This window comes from Tachypleus tridentatus, chromosome 9 (assembly GCF_004210375.1).
Source record: "Tachypleus tridentatus isolate NWPU-2018 chromosome 9, ASM421037v1, whole genome shotgun sequence".
Taxonomy (NCBI): Eukaryota; Metazoa; Arthropoda; class Merostomata; order Xiphosura; family Limulidae; genus Tachypleus; species Tachypleus tridentatus.
In genome coordinates, this window is record NC_134833.1 from 8,179,699 (window position 1) to 8,194,975 (window position 15,277).

The window sequence follows — 15,277 nt, forward strand, 5'->3', positions numbered from 1 at the left end:
TCCGAAGAAGACCCCAAATATTGTTAAAACGTTTCGGTATTAGTTTCGCTTACTGTTTCAATAAAATGTTTAATATTTTTTGTAAACTATCTACTATAAGAGCATGTGTTATATGTTTCTGCGGCTGCTTTAAAAATTAAGAGAGAGGGACTAATGTATTATAAAATGAAAAAAATTAAATGTTTAGTGAAGGGGGACATCCCCCAGGCAGTAAAAGAAAAAGTATCCGTGTAATAGCAAGAATCTTTCCACCGTTGTCTCATTGGGGGAACATTTCGTGGGTAATAATGAAAAATAGTTATCCTAGGGTGAGGGGGAAAATCCCCTGTAGTATAATTAAATAATCCACTTCTACATCTGGGAAATAATTTCTGAGTAAAAAGGTGAAAAACCACCTGTGTAGTAAAGAAAGATCATAAGACCTAGTTTGATTAAACATCTAATCTTCCTTGGGGGGTTTTTAATGTAAAGTTAAGGTTAAATATTAATCAATACTTTGTGTCAGCCGTATGATAAAGTACAGAAACTTGACTAAATGTGTATAAAGTACAGAAACTTGTCTTAATGTGTATAAAGTACAGAAACTTGTCTAAATGTGTATAAAGTACAGAATCTTGTCTTAATGTGTATAAAGTACAAAAACTTGTCTTAATGTGTATAAAGTACAGAAACTTGTCTTAATGTGTATAAAGTACAGAAACTTGTCTTAATGTGTATAAAGTACAGAAACTTGTCTTAATGTGTATAAAGTACAGAAACTTGTCTGAAAGTGTATAAAGTACAGAAACTTGTCTTAATGTGTATAAAGCACAGAAACTTGTCTTAATGTGTATAAAGTACAGAAACTTGTCTTAATGTGTATAAAGTACAGAAACTTGTCTTAATGTGTATAAAGTACAGAAACTTGTCTTAATGTGTATAAAGTACAGAAACTTGTCTTAATGTGTATAAAGTACAGAAACTTGTCTGAAAGTGTATAAAGTACAGAAACTTGTCTGAAAGTGTATAAAGTACAGAAACTTGTCTGAAAGAGTATAAAGTACAGAAACTTGTCTTAATGTGTATAAAGAATAGAAACTTGTCTGAAAGTGTATAAAGTACAGAAACTTGTCTTAATGTGTATAAAGTACAGAAACTTGTCTGAAAGTGTATAAAGTACAGAAACTTGTCTTAATGTGTATAAAGTACAGAAACTTGTCTTAATGTGTATAAAGTACAGAAACTTGTCTTAATGTGTATAAAGTACAGAAACTTGTCTGAAAGTGTATAAAGTACAGAAACTTGTCTGAAAGTGTATAAAGTACAGAAACTTGTCTGAAAGAGTATAAAGTACAGAAACTTGTCTTAATGTGTATAAAGTACAGAAACTTGTCTGAAAGTGTATAAAGTACAGAAACTTGTCTTAATGTGTATAAAGTACAGAATCTTGTCTTAATGTGTATAAAGTACAGAATCTTGTCTTAATGTGTATAAAGTACAGAAACTTGTCTGAAAGTGTATAAAGTACAGAAACTTGTCTTAATGTGTATAAAGTACAGAAACTTGTCTTAATGTGTATAAAGTGCAGAAACTTGTCTGAAAGTGTATAAAGTGCAGAAACTTGTCTGAAAGTGTATAAAGTACAGAAACTTGTCTTAATGTGTATAAAGTACAGAAACTTGTCTTAATGTGTATAAAGTACAGAAACTTGTCTGAAAGTGTATAAAGTACAGAAACTTGTCTGAAAGAGTATAAAGTACAGAAACTTGTCTTAATGTGTATAAAGTACAGAAACTTGTCTGAAAGTGTATAAAGTACAGAAACTTGTCTGAAAGAGTATAAAGTACAGAAACTTGTCTTAATGTGTATAAAGTACAGAAACTTGTCTGAAAGTGTATAAAGTACAGAAACTTGTCTTAATGTGTATAAAGTACAGAATCTTGTCTTAATGTGTATAAAGTACAGAAACTTGTCTTAATGTGTATAAAGTACAGAAACTTGTCTGAAAGTGTATAAAGTACAGAAACTTGTCTTAATGTGTATAAAGTACAGAAACTTGTCTGAAAGTGTATAAAGTACAGAAACTTGTCTTAATGTGTATAAAGTACAGAAACTTGTCTTAATGTGTATAAAGTACAGAAACTTGTCTTAATGTGTATAAAGTACAGAAACTTGTCTGAATGTGTATAAAGTACAGAAACTTGTCTTAATGTGTATAAAGTACAGAAACTTGTCTGAAAGTGTATAAAGTACAGAAACTTGTCTTAATGTGTATAAAGTACAGAAACTTGTCTTAATGTGTATGTACAGAAACTTGTCTTAATGTGTATAAAGTACAGAAACTTGTCTTAAAGTGTATAAAGTACAGAAACTTGTCTGAAAGTGTATAAAGTACAGAAACTTGTCTTAATGTGTATAAAGTACAGAAACTTGTCTGAAAGTGTATAAAGTACAGAAACTTGTCTGAAAGTGTATAAAGTACAGAAACTTGTCTTAATGTGTATAAAGTACAGAAACTTGTCTGAAAGTGTATAAAGTACAGAAACTTGTCTTAATGTGTATAAAGTACAGAAACTTGTCTTAATGTGTATAAAGTACAGAAACTTGTCTTAATGTGTATAAAGTACAGAAACTTGTCTGAAAGTGTATAAAGTACAGAAACTTGTCTTAATGTGTATAAAGTACAGAAACTTGTCTTAATGTGTATAAAGTACAGAAACTTGTCTTAATGTGTATAAAGTACAGAAACTTGTCTTGTCTATAAAACAGAAACTTGTATATAAAGTACAGAAACTTGTCTTAATGTGTATAAAGTACAGAAACTTGTCTTAATGTGTATAAAGTACAGAAACTTGTCTGAAAGTGTATAAAGTACAGAAACTTGTCTTAATGTGTATAAAGTACAGAAACTTGTCTTAATGTGTATAAAGTACAGAAACTTGTGTGTATAAAGTACAGAAACTTGTCTTAATGTGTATAAAGTACAGAAACTTGTCTTAATGTGTATAAAGTACAGAAACTTGTCTTAATGTGTATAAAGTACAGAAACTTGTCTGAAAGTGTATAAAGTACAGAAACTTGTCTTAATGTGTATAAAGTACAGAAACTTGTCTGAATGTGTATAAAGTACAGAAACTTGTCTGAAAGTGTATATACAGAAAAAGTACAGAAACTTGTCTTAATGTGTATAAAGTACAGAAACTTGTCTTAATGTGTATAAAGTACAGAAACTTGTCTTAATGTGTATAAAGTACAGAAACTTGTCTGAAAGTGTATAAAGTACAGAAACTTGTCTTAATGTGTATAAAGTACAGAAACTTGTCTTAATGTGTATAAAGTACAGAAACTTGTCTTAAAGTGTATAAAGTACAGAAACTTGTCTTAATGTGTATAAAGTACAGAAACTTGTCTTAATGTGTATAAAGTACAGAAACTTGTCTTAATGTGTATAAAGTACAGAAACTTGTCTTAATGTGTATGAAGTACAGAAACTTGTCTTAATGTGTATAAAGTACAGTATAAAGTACAGAAACTTGTCTTAATGTGTATAAAGTACAGAAACTTGTCTGAATGTGTATAAAGTACAGAAACTTGTCTTAATGTGTATAAATACAGAAAAAAGTGTATAAAGTACAGAAACTTGTCTTAATGTGTATAAAGTACAGAAACTTGTCTGAAAGTGTATAAAGTACAGAAACTTGTCTGAATGTGTATAAAGTACAGAAACTTGTCTTAATGTGTATAAAGTACAGAAACTTGTCTTAATGTGTATAAAGTACAGAAACTTGTCTGAAAGTGTATAAAGTACAGAAACTTGTCTACAGAAACTTGTCTTAATGTGTATAAAGTACAGAAACTTGTCTTAATGTGTATAAAGTACAGAAACTTGTCTGAAAGTGTATAAAGTACAGAAACTTGTCTTAATGTGTATAAAGTACAGAAACTTGTCTAAAGTAACTTGTGTATAAAGTACAGAAACTTGTCTACAGAAATGTGTATAAAGTACAGAAACTTGTCTTAATGTGTATAAAGTACAGAAACTTGTCTTAAAGTGTATAAAGTACAGAAACTTGTCTTAATGTGTATAAAGTACAGAAACTTGTCTTAATGTGTATAAAGTACAGAAACTTGTCTTAATGTGTATAAAGTACAGAAACTTGTCTTAATGTGTATAAAGTACAGAAACTTGTCTTAATGTGTATAAAGTACAGAAACTTGTCTTAATGTGTATAAAGTACAGAAACTTGTCTGAAAGTGTATAAAGTACAGAAACTTGTCTTAATGTGTATAAAGTACAGAAACTTGTCTTAATGTGTATAAAACAGTGAAAGTGTATAAAGTACAGAAACTTGTCTTAATGTGTATAAAGTACAGAAAATGTGTATAAAGTACAGAAACTTGTCTTAATGTGTATAAAGTACAGAAACTTGTCTGAATGTGTATAAAGTACAGAAACTTGTCTTAATGTGTATAAAGTACAGAAACTTGTCTTAATGTGTATAAAGTACAGAAACTTGTCTTAATGTGTATAAAGTACAGAAACTTGTCTTAATGTGTATAAAGTACAGAAACTTGTCTTAATGTGTATAAAGTACAGAAACTTGTCTTAATGTGTATAAAGTACAGAAACTTGTCTTAATGTGTATAAAGTACAGAAACTTGTCTTAATGTGTATAAAGTACATAAACTTGTCTTAATGTGTATAAAGAATTACAGAAACTTGTCTTAATGTGTATAAAGTACAGAAACTTGTCTTAATGTGTATAAAGTACAGAAACTTGTCTGAAAGTGTATAAAGTACAGAAACTTGTCTTAATGTGTATAAAGTACAGAAACTTGTCTTAATGTGTATAAAGTACAGAAACTTGTCTGAATGTGTATAAAGTGTACAGAAACTTGTCTAATGTGTATAAAGTACAGAAACTTGTCTTAATGTGTATAAAGTACAGAAACTTGTCTGAAAGTGTATAAAGTACAGAAACTTGTCTTAATGTGTATAAAGTACAGAAACTTGTCTTAATGTGTATAAAGTACAGAAACTTGTCTTAATGTGTATAAAGTACAGAAACTTGTCTTAATGTGTATAAAGTACAGAAACTTGTCTTAATGTGTATAAAGTACAGAAACTTGTCTGAAAGTGTATAAAGTACAGAAACTTGTCTGAAAGTGTATAAAGTACAGAAACTTGTCTTAATGTGTATAAAGTACAGAAACTTGTCTGAAAGTGTATAAAGTACAGAAACTTGTCTTAATGTGTATAAAATTACAGAAACTTGTCTTAATGTGTATAAAGTACAGAAACTTGTCTTAATGTGTATAAAGTACAGAAACTTGTCTTAATGTGTATAAAGTACAGAAACTTGTCTTAATGTGTATAAAGTACAGAAACTTGTCTTAATGTGTATAAAGTACAGAAACTTGTCTTAATGTGTATAAAGTACAGAAACTTGTGTATATAAAGTACAGAAACTTGTCTTAATGTGTATAAAGTACAGAAACTTGTCTTAATGTGTATAAAGTACAGAAACTTGTCTACAGAAAGTGTATAAAGTACAGAAACTTGTCTTAATGTGTATAAAGTACAGAAACTTGTCTTAATGTGTATAAAGTACAGAAACTTGTCTTAAAGTGTATCTACAGAAACTTGTCTTAATGTGTATAAAGTACAGAAACTTGTCTTAATGTGTATAAAGTACAGAAACTTGTCTTAATGTGTATAAAGTACAGAAACTTGTCTTAATGTGTATAAAGTACAGAAACTTGTCTTAATGTGTATAAAGTACAGAAACTTGTCTTAATGTGTATAAAGTACAGAAACTTGTCTTAATGTGTATAAAGTACAGAAACTTGTCTTAATGTGTATAAAGTACAGAAACTTGTCTTAATGTGTATAAAGTACAGAAACTTGTCTTAATGTGTATAAAGTACAGAAACTTGTCTTAATGTGTATAAAGTACAGAAACTTGTCTATAAAAGTGTATAAAGTACAGAAACTTGTCTTAATGTGTATAAAGTACAGAAACTTGTCTTAATGTGTATAAAGTACAGAAACTTGTCTTAATGTGTATAAAGTACAGAAACTTGTCTTAATGTGTATAAAGTACAGAAACTTGTCTTAATGTGTATAAAGTACAGAAACTTGTCTTAATGTGTATAAAGTACAGAAACTTGTCTTAAAGTGTATAAAGTACAGAAACTTGTCTTAATGTGTATAAAGTACAGAAACTTGTCTTAATGTGTATAAAGTACAGAAACTTGTCTTAATGTGTATAAAGTACAGAAACTTGTCTTAATGTGTATAAAGTACAGAAACTTGTCTTAAGTGTATAAAGTACAGAAACTTGTCTTAATGTGTATAAAGTACAGAAACTTGTCTTAATGTGTATAAAGTACAGAAACTTGTCTTAATGTGTATAAATTACAGAAACTTGTCTGAAAGTGTATAAAGTACAGAAACTTGTCTGAATGTGTATAAAGTACAGAAACTTGTCTTAATGTGTATAAAGTACAGAAACTTGTCTGAATGTGTGTATAAAGTACAGAAACTTGTGAAAAGTGTATAAAGTACAGAAACTTGTCTTAATGTGTATAAAAGTACAGAAACTTGTCTTAATGTGTATAAAGTACAGAAACTTGTCTTAATGTGTATAAAGTACAGAAACTTGTCTGAAAGTGTATAAAGTACAGAAACTTGTCTTAATGTGTATAAAGTACAGAAACTTGTCTTAATGTGTATAAAAATTACAGAAACTTGTCTTAATGTGTATAAAGTACAGAAACTTGTCTTAAAGTGTATAAAGTACAGAAACTTGTCTTAATGTGTATAAAGTACAGAAACTTGTCTTAATGTGTATAAAGTACAGAAACTTGTCTGAAAGTGTATAAAGTACAGAAACTTGTCTTAATGTGTATAAAGTACAGAAACTTGTCTTAATGTGTATAAAGTACAGAAACTTGTCTGAAAGTGTATAAAGTACAGAAACTTGTCTTAATGTGTATAAAGTACAGAAACTTGTCTGAAATGTGTATAAAAGTACAGAAACTTGTCTTAATGTGTATAAAGTACAGAAACTTGTCTGAATACAGTGTATAAAGTACAGAAACTTGTCTTAATGTGTATAAAGTACAGAAACTTGTCTTAATGTGTATAAAGTACAGAAACTTGTGTATAAAGTACAGAAACTTGTCTTAATGTGTATACAGAAACTTGTCTTAATGTGTATAAAAGTACAGAAACTTGTCTTAATGTGTATAGAAACTTATCTGACAGAAACTTGTCTTAATGTGTATAAAGTACAGAAACTTGTCTTAATGTGTACAGAAACTTGTCTTAATGTGTATAAACTTGTACAGAAACTTGTCTTAATGTGTATAAAGTACAGAAACTTGTCTGAAAGTGTATAAAGTACAGAAACTTGTCTTAATGTGTATAAAGTACAGAAACTTGTCTTAATGTGTATAAAGTACAGAAACTTGTCTTAATGTGTATAAAGTACAGAAACTTGTCTGAAAGTGTATAAAAGTACAGAAACTTGTCTTAATGTGTATAAAGTACAGAAACTTGTCTGAAAGTGTATAAAGTACAGAAACTTGTCTGAAAGTCTGAATGTATAAAGTACAGAAACTTGTCTTAATGTGTATAAAGTACAGAAACTTGTCTGAAAGTGTATAAAGTACAGAAACTTGTCTTAATGTGTATAAAGTACAGAATCTTGTCTTAATGTGTATATAAAGTACAGAAACTTGTCTTAATGTGTATAAATTACAGAAACTTGTCTGAAAGTGTATAAAGTACAGAAACTTGTCTTAATGTGTATAAAGTACAGAAACTTGTCTGAAAGTGTATAAAGTACAGAAACTTGTCTGAAAGAGTATAAAGTACAGAAACTTGTCTTAATGTGTATAAAGTACAGAAACTTGTCTGAAAGAGTATAAAGTACAGAAACTTGTCTTAATGTGTATAAAGTACAGAAACTTGTCTTAATGTGTATAAAGTACAGAAACTTGTCTGAAAGTGTATAAAGTACAGAAACTTGTCTGAAAGAGTATAAAGTACAGAAACTTGTCTTAATGTGTATATAAATTACAGAAACTTGTCTTAATGTGTATAAAGTACAGAAACTTGTCTGAAAGTGTATAAAGTACAGAAACTTGTCTGAAAGAGTATAAAGTACAGAAACTTGTCTTAATGTGTATAAAGTACAGAAACTTGTCTTAATGTGTATAAAGTACAGAAACTTGTCTGAAAGTGTATAAAGTACAGAAACTTGTCTTAATGTGTATAAAGTACAGAAACTTGTCTTAATGTGTATAAAGTACAGAAACTTGTCTTAATGTGTATAAAGTACAGAAAATTGTCTGAAAGTGTATAAAGTACAGAAACTTGTCTTAATGTGTATAAAGTACAGAAACTTGTCTTAATGTGTATAAAGTACAGAAACTTGTCTTAATGTGTATAAAGTACAGAAACTTGTCTTAATGTGTATAAAGTGCAGAAACTTGTCTGAAAGTGTATAAAGTACAGAAACTTGTCTTAATGTGTATAAAGTACAGAAACTTGTCTTAATGTGTATAAAGTACAGAAACTTGTCTGAAAGTGTATAAAGTACAGAAACTTGTCTGAAAGAGTATAAAGTACAGAAACTTGTCTTAATGTGTATAAAGTACAGAAACTTGTCTGAAAGTGTATAAAGTACAGAAACTTGTCTTAATGTGTATAAAGTACAGAATCTTGTCTTAATGTGTATAAAGTACAGAAACTTGTCTTAATGTGTATAAAGTACAGAAACTTGTCTGAAAGTGTATAAAGTACAGAAACTTGTCTTAATGTGTATAAAGTACAGAAACTTGTCTGAAAGTGTATAAAGTACAGAAACTTGTCTGAAAGAGTATAAAGTACAGAAACTTGTCTTAATGTGTATAAAGTACAGAAACTTGTCTGAAAGTGTATAAAAGTACAGAAACTTGTCTTAATGTGTATAAAGTACAGAATCTTGTCTTAATGTGTATAAAATTACAGAAACTTGTCTTAATGTGTATAAAGTACAGAAACTTGTCTGAAAGTGTATAAAGTACAGAAACTTGTCTTAATGTGTATAAAGTACAGAAACTTGTCTTAATGTGTATAAAGTACAGAAACTTATCTGAAAGTGTATAAAGTACAGAAACTTGTCTTAATGTGTATAAAGTACAGAAACTTGTCTCAATGTGTATAAAGTACAGAAACATGTCTTAATGTGTATAAAACGTAGAAACTTGTCTTAGCGTGTATAATTCTAACTAACCGTCATTATCACCGATTGAGTTAAGAACTCGAAGTCCAATACAATGTGTTGGAAAGGATGTTGAGCAGAAATAATAATTAGTGAAATAACTAATATATTTACTTAGTGGAATCATTCACCCGTCATTTACCTCGTGGGAATCCAACACACGAATGTTTACTCGGTATAGTAATTGGATTGTGTTCCTTACGTCAACGAAAAGAAACAGAAACTGTTTTGCGGGCTGAATTGTTTATGTGTTTACTCTGGATTTTGGCATCATGTAGAGATTTGTGACTTCGTCAGAACATTTTAACTGGAAATGTTTGTAGCATTCGTAGGTATCATTAACAGTAGCAGATTTAAGGTTGTGTGGGCCCAGATACCAATAAAACAGAATAAAATTATCAATGGGCCTCGATAAAGACCGACCATGGGCTTTGGGGCTGAGCCCCCTCTAGCTCCTATCTACATACATCATTGATTATTAAAACATTGGGATGGAATTAAACGTTTATCTTTGGAGTAGTAAATGCTATAATAGATATTTTACTGTCGAAAAGCGACGGAAGACTTGTTCGTCAACCTAATCGGCCGAAATAGGAGTTAGTGTTGTAGAACAAGCTACTGGAAATACAAGTTTAGTAGCAGACACTCGCAAATTGCTTGCTATCAAATTAGTCTCTTTACTGGAACCAGTATTTATTAAAATCCAAGATTTGTAAAATGATACGAAATGCAATGGTAGACACCGAAATGTGCAAGGCCATTTCTATTGAAGTCATAGTTATAAAACTAATATTAGGCCTGAGTTCAATAAAAAGGCATAAATTGACATTGTACTGTATACATTTTTTACACTTGCTTCGTTAGAACTAAATTATACTGTGCTTAACGCCATCTGTAAATAAACATATGAATGTTATTTTAATAACTAACGTCAGACCTTTCTGAAACCTTCGAACTTTTAATGTTATTTTATTAAATGGTTAATGAAGGATATTTACATCCATGTGTTTTGGGTATTCTTTCATTAATAAAACAGTTATAGTGGTTTTTCGTTGAGATTTCAGCTAACTGGCGCAGGCAGGCGCTTGCACTGTTTTTCGGGGTAAAATTCTTACTGGGCATGTTTGTCACGCGTATTGACAGCAGAATAACAGTATGACAAAATTTCGGTGTCTATGATTAGAACAATTTTGTATTATTCCAAAAACATCTGTATTTAAAGAGGTACTTGTACGATAAAGACAATAATCCAAGTTTAAATGCCTTGTGGGTCTCTGCTAGTCTATTATAATAATATTCAGTTTTTGCCTCATGATAATGCGCACTCACCTTACTATCAAGTACGCATGCGCACACACCTTATTTTCTGTAACAGAAACACGAACAAACGTATTATAATATGGATGTTCTAACGTTTGAAAGCGATAAAGAACTTGTTTGTCGACCCCAGTGACCGAGCCAGAAATAGGGGTCTGTGTTGTAGAGAAACCTGTTGGTATAACTAACTGACATGTTTGACCATAGGCTACCACGAAAACGTTGCTGTTCTAATTTTTTTTTTTTTTCCATAACAATTTCGTCACATTACAGTCTAAACCTTTATAAGCAAACTCGACCATTAAATAATTACACTGAACATTATGTTGGTAGGTAAGAAGAAGAAAGTCGAATCTGTGAATTCCAGGTTGATGTCTAGTCTATATTTACCACTTCGTTTATTTTTGAGTTTTATAGGGCAGGGCTTGTTGCAAGCTAACAAGTGTAGCAGTACGACTGGATTATCAGAGCAGGTTACTATTACACAAGTTTTTTTCCTTCATTCTTTAATCTATGGCATATGTAACGTAATGAAGTCAGGAGGACACTTTCACGTTCGTTAGAGGGTGATGTGTACTAAGACAACCCCACCCTGTCCGTGCCGCAGGCGAATCGCCCAGTTACTAGGTGTTGAGTCCTACTCGGTTCAGCCAGGGTAAAAAATTATGCTTTCATTCACATACCAACATTAAGGTAAGGCCGTTGACCTCTTACAGTAATGAGGTCAGTACAGTTCAGTGTTGTTAAAAGACTTTATGGATTGATCAGGACTTCGTTCTCACACGTACCAGTCTTTGTTAGTCGAAAGATGACTGACAAAATGGCGGTTTGAACCCAGAATTTATCTCAAAAGTGACAGCGACAATTTACACTAAAGAAACTTGGATGCAGAAGTTCCATGATTTTATCCTACAGGGAAAACGAATGGAGGTCACTGTACCCCTAGAGGTATTGTTACAATAATAAATACTAGAAGGTCTGAAACCTAAGCCTAAATTCAGTTCATTGATGGTTCATTGACTGAGTTTACTGCATTATGCCGGAATTTTCCTAAATGCATGCAGAGATACACACTTTGACTTTTCTAAATACTGAAAGGTAATTTTGACATTTTTCAACACTGATAGGAAAGACGAATGTCTGTTATGATATATTATACTACTATTTAACTAACCTCATCCTCAGAGTGTTTATCGAAAGAATCGTGAGTTTAATTCAAAACGTTTTGATAGTTACCAAAATCGCCGTCAGGATAACTGAACATTTGGTTTCACTTCACGTACTTAAGACAGATATGATACTTTGAAATTGACGATATAGATGAGTACTCTTCTCAGTATTATAATAATGTATTTTTGTTACGAAACGTACGTTCAAAAGATAACACCATCTACCTATCATATCACAATTAATTTTTAAGACTTTCCAGCATAATTCTGACAATTTCTGAAATTGTTTCTCCAATTATCTTTCCTGTGATGCTATTCAAGAATCGTAACAAACGAACATTTTACAACACAACTTCTCCAAGTGTTTTTCCTCGATGCCACTCAACAATACTAACAAATGAACATTCTACAACAAGCCTTTCTCCAATTATCTTTCCTCTGATGCCATTCAACAATACTAACAAATGGACATTCTACAACAATCCTTTCTCCAATTATCTTTCCTCTGATGCCATTCAACAATACTAACAAATGAACATTCTACAACACAACTTCTCCAGTTGTCTTTCCTGTGATGCTATTCATGAATCGTAACAAACGAACATTTTACAACAATCCTTTCTCCAGTTATTTTTCCTCTGATACCATTCAACAATACTAACAAACGAACATTCTACAACACAACTTCTCAGGTGTCTTTCCTGTGATGCTAATCAAGAATCGTAACAAACGAACATTTTACAACAATCCTTTCTCCAGTTATTTTTTCTCTGATGCCATGCAACAATACTAACAAACAAACATTCTACAACACAACTTCTCCAGTTGTCTTTCCTGTGATGCTATTCAAGAATCGTAACAAACGAACATTTTACAACAATCCTTTCTCCAGTTATTTTTTCTCTGATACCATTCAACAATACTAACAAACAAACATTCTACAACACAACTTCTCCAGTTGTCTTTCCTGTGATGCTATTCAAGAATCGTAACAAACGAACATTTTACAACAATCCTTTCTCCAGTTATTTTTTCTCTGATGCCATTCAACAATACTAACAAAACGAACATTCTACAACACAACTTCTCCAGTTGTCTTTCCTCGATGCCATTAAACAACACTAGTAACTGTACATTCTACAGCACATCTTTATTCAATTGTCTTTCCTCAGTATTAGTCAGTGAAGACCCTAAAGTTTCAACCTTTTTTTTATGATATTAGACAACTAGCACTAAAAATCTTCCTTTAAGTGTCGTACATTATGATAGATAACGAAAGGACAAAATAATATAATATTAGTCAATGAACATTCTAATATTTTCCTCCAATACCAATTCCTAAGTATATGTTTTTATAACAGGATTTGACACTATTTGCTTTTGGTCAAACGTTTTCATACATTGTTTGTGATACATCTTTTGTTGAATCATTGCATGGATATAACGTGTTCACAAAGTTTATTTTCTTCCGAAATTATCTTTCACGTGAAGCATTTCCCAGAATACTGAAAGCTTGGACATTACTAAGAATACCACAGTCTTACAAACAACGTTCAAGAATGTCTGACTGGGTATATGCCAATGCTTTTTAGTTATGAAATTCAAACAACAAACTACAACATCCATATAGCCATGATTGCACCTTGGAAATATAAATTTATAGATGGCGTAAGAACTGTGCCGTTTTGCATTAACGAAATATCTGATTATAAATAATTTAAGTTGAATTTTGGGATAGATTTTACAATTTAAAGTGGCTTCAGAATGTTTTTTTTCTAAAATTCTAAACCATATTTCCGTGTATACGAAAACGGAGAATAAACAATGTGTTTAATGGTATAACATTTATTTATTTTTAGAATTATATCAAACCTCTAAATAATTAATTAAATTATATTTATTTGTTATGATTTATTTATATTTACTATTTTTTTCATGAACGAAATGTGAATTTTTTATCCTTAAGGGTAAATATAAATCAAAATAAAATTATTATCCAGTAAATGATGATGTATTCTAACACAATGCATCTAAATTAACTATTTTATTTTATACAAAGCTAGCTATAAATATGCCTAAAAATGGTCATTAGAAAACTAGGTGCACTTGTCAGATTTCGTTACAGAAACTGATCATGATTCCGGATGATAACATCGGGAAAATACGGTATAGATAAAGATAGTCATATGGAAACCAGGTGCCGGAACCATTATATTATTAAATATTTGTTTGCGTATGATATTTGCACAAAGTCATACTAGAGGTATTTATTCTAGTCATACCTAATATTGAACTAATGGATTAGAATAAAAATATCTTACTCTACAACAGACACTGTCAACGCTTGGTCTACAACAGACACTGTCAACGCTTGAACTACTCTAATCGAATAATAGGATTTCACTGTCTTTCTTATAACGTCCCCACGCTTTTAAAAGGCAGAAAGATTCAATTTTTTTTTGTTAGTAGCAACGGAAGCAAAGAACCCTCAGCCCAACAATGAAAATAATTGGCTACACCCTACATCGTAATAAATGAACTTATTTTATATTGAAATGATAACGGAGAATTACTTTATAGATAAAATTGTTATTTTAAAACCAGGAGACAAATCTAGGAATTTATAGGTAAAATTGTTATTTTAAAACCAGGAGACAAATCTAGGAATTTATAAGTAAAATTGTCATCTTAAAACCAGGAGACAAATCTAGGTGTTTATAGGTAAAATTGTTATTTTAAAACCAGGAGACAAATCTAGGTATTTATAGGTAAAATTGTTATTTTAAAACCAGGAGACAAATCTAGGAATTTATAAGTAAAATTGTTATTTTAAAACCAGGAGACAAATCTAGGTATTTATAGGTAAAATTGTTATTTTAAAACCAGGAGACAAATCTAGGTATTTATAGGTAAAATTGTTATTTTAAAACCAGGAGACAAATCTAGGAATTTATAGGTAAAATTGTCATTTTAAAACCAGGAGACAAATCTAGGTGTTTATAGGTAAAATTGTTATTTTAAAACCAGGAGACAAATCTAGGTGTTTATAGGTAAAATTGTTATTTTAAAACCAGGAGACAAATCTAGGTATTTATAGGTAAAATTGTTATTTTAAAACCAGGAGACAAATCTAGGAATTTATAAGTAAAATTGTTATTTTAAAACCAGGAGACAAATCTAGGTATTTATAGGTAAAATTGTTATTTTAAAACCAGGAGACAAATCTAGGTGTTTATAGGTAAAATTGTCATTTTAAAACCAGGAGACAAATCTAGGTGTTTATAGGTAAAATTGTTATTTTAAAACCAGGAGACAAATCTGGGTATTTAGAGGTAAAATTGTTATTTTAAAACCAGGAGACAAATCTAGGTATTTATAGGTAAAATTGTTATTTTAAAACCAGGAGACAAATCTAGGAATTTATAGGTAAAATTGTCATTTTAAAACCAGGAGACAAATCTAGGTGTTTATAGGTAAAATTGTTATTTTAAAACCAGGAGACAAATCTAGGTGTTTATAGGTAAAATTGTTATTTTAAAA

At 30.3% G+C, this 15,277-nt stretch overlaps 1 protein-coding gene across 1 annotated transcript in view; it reads left to right on the top strand.

Annotated features, from left to right (window-relative positions):
* The window catches only part of LOC143224727 (putative chitinase 10), an 83,816-nt gene that overhangs the window by 25,849 nt on the left and 42,690 nt on the right, over positions 1 to 15,277 (top strand). The window lies entirely within an intron of this gene.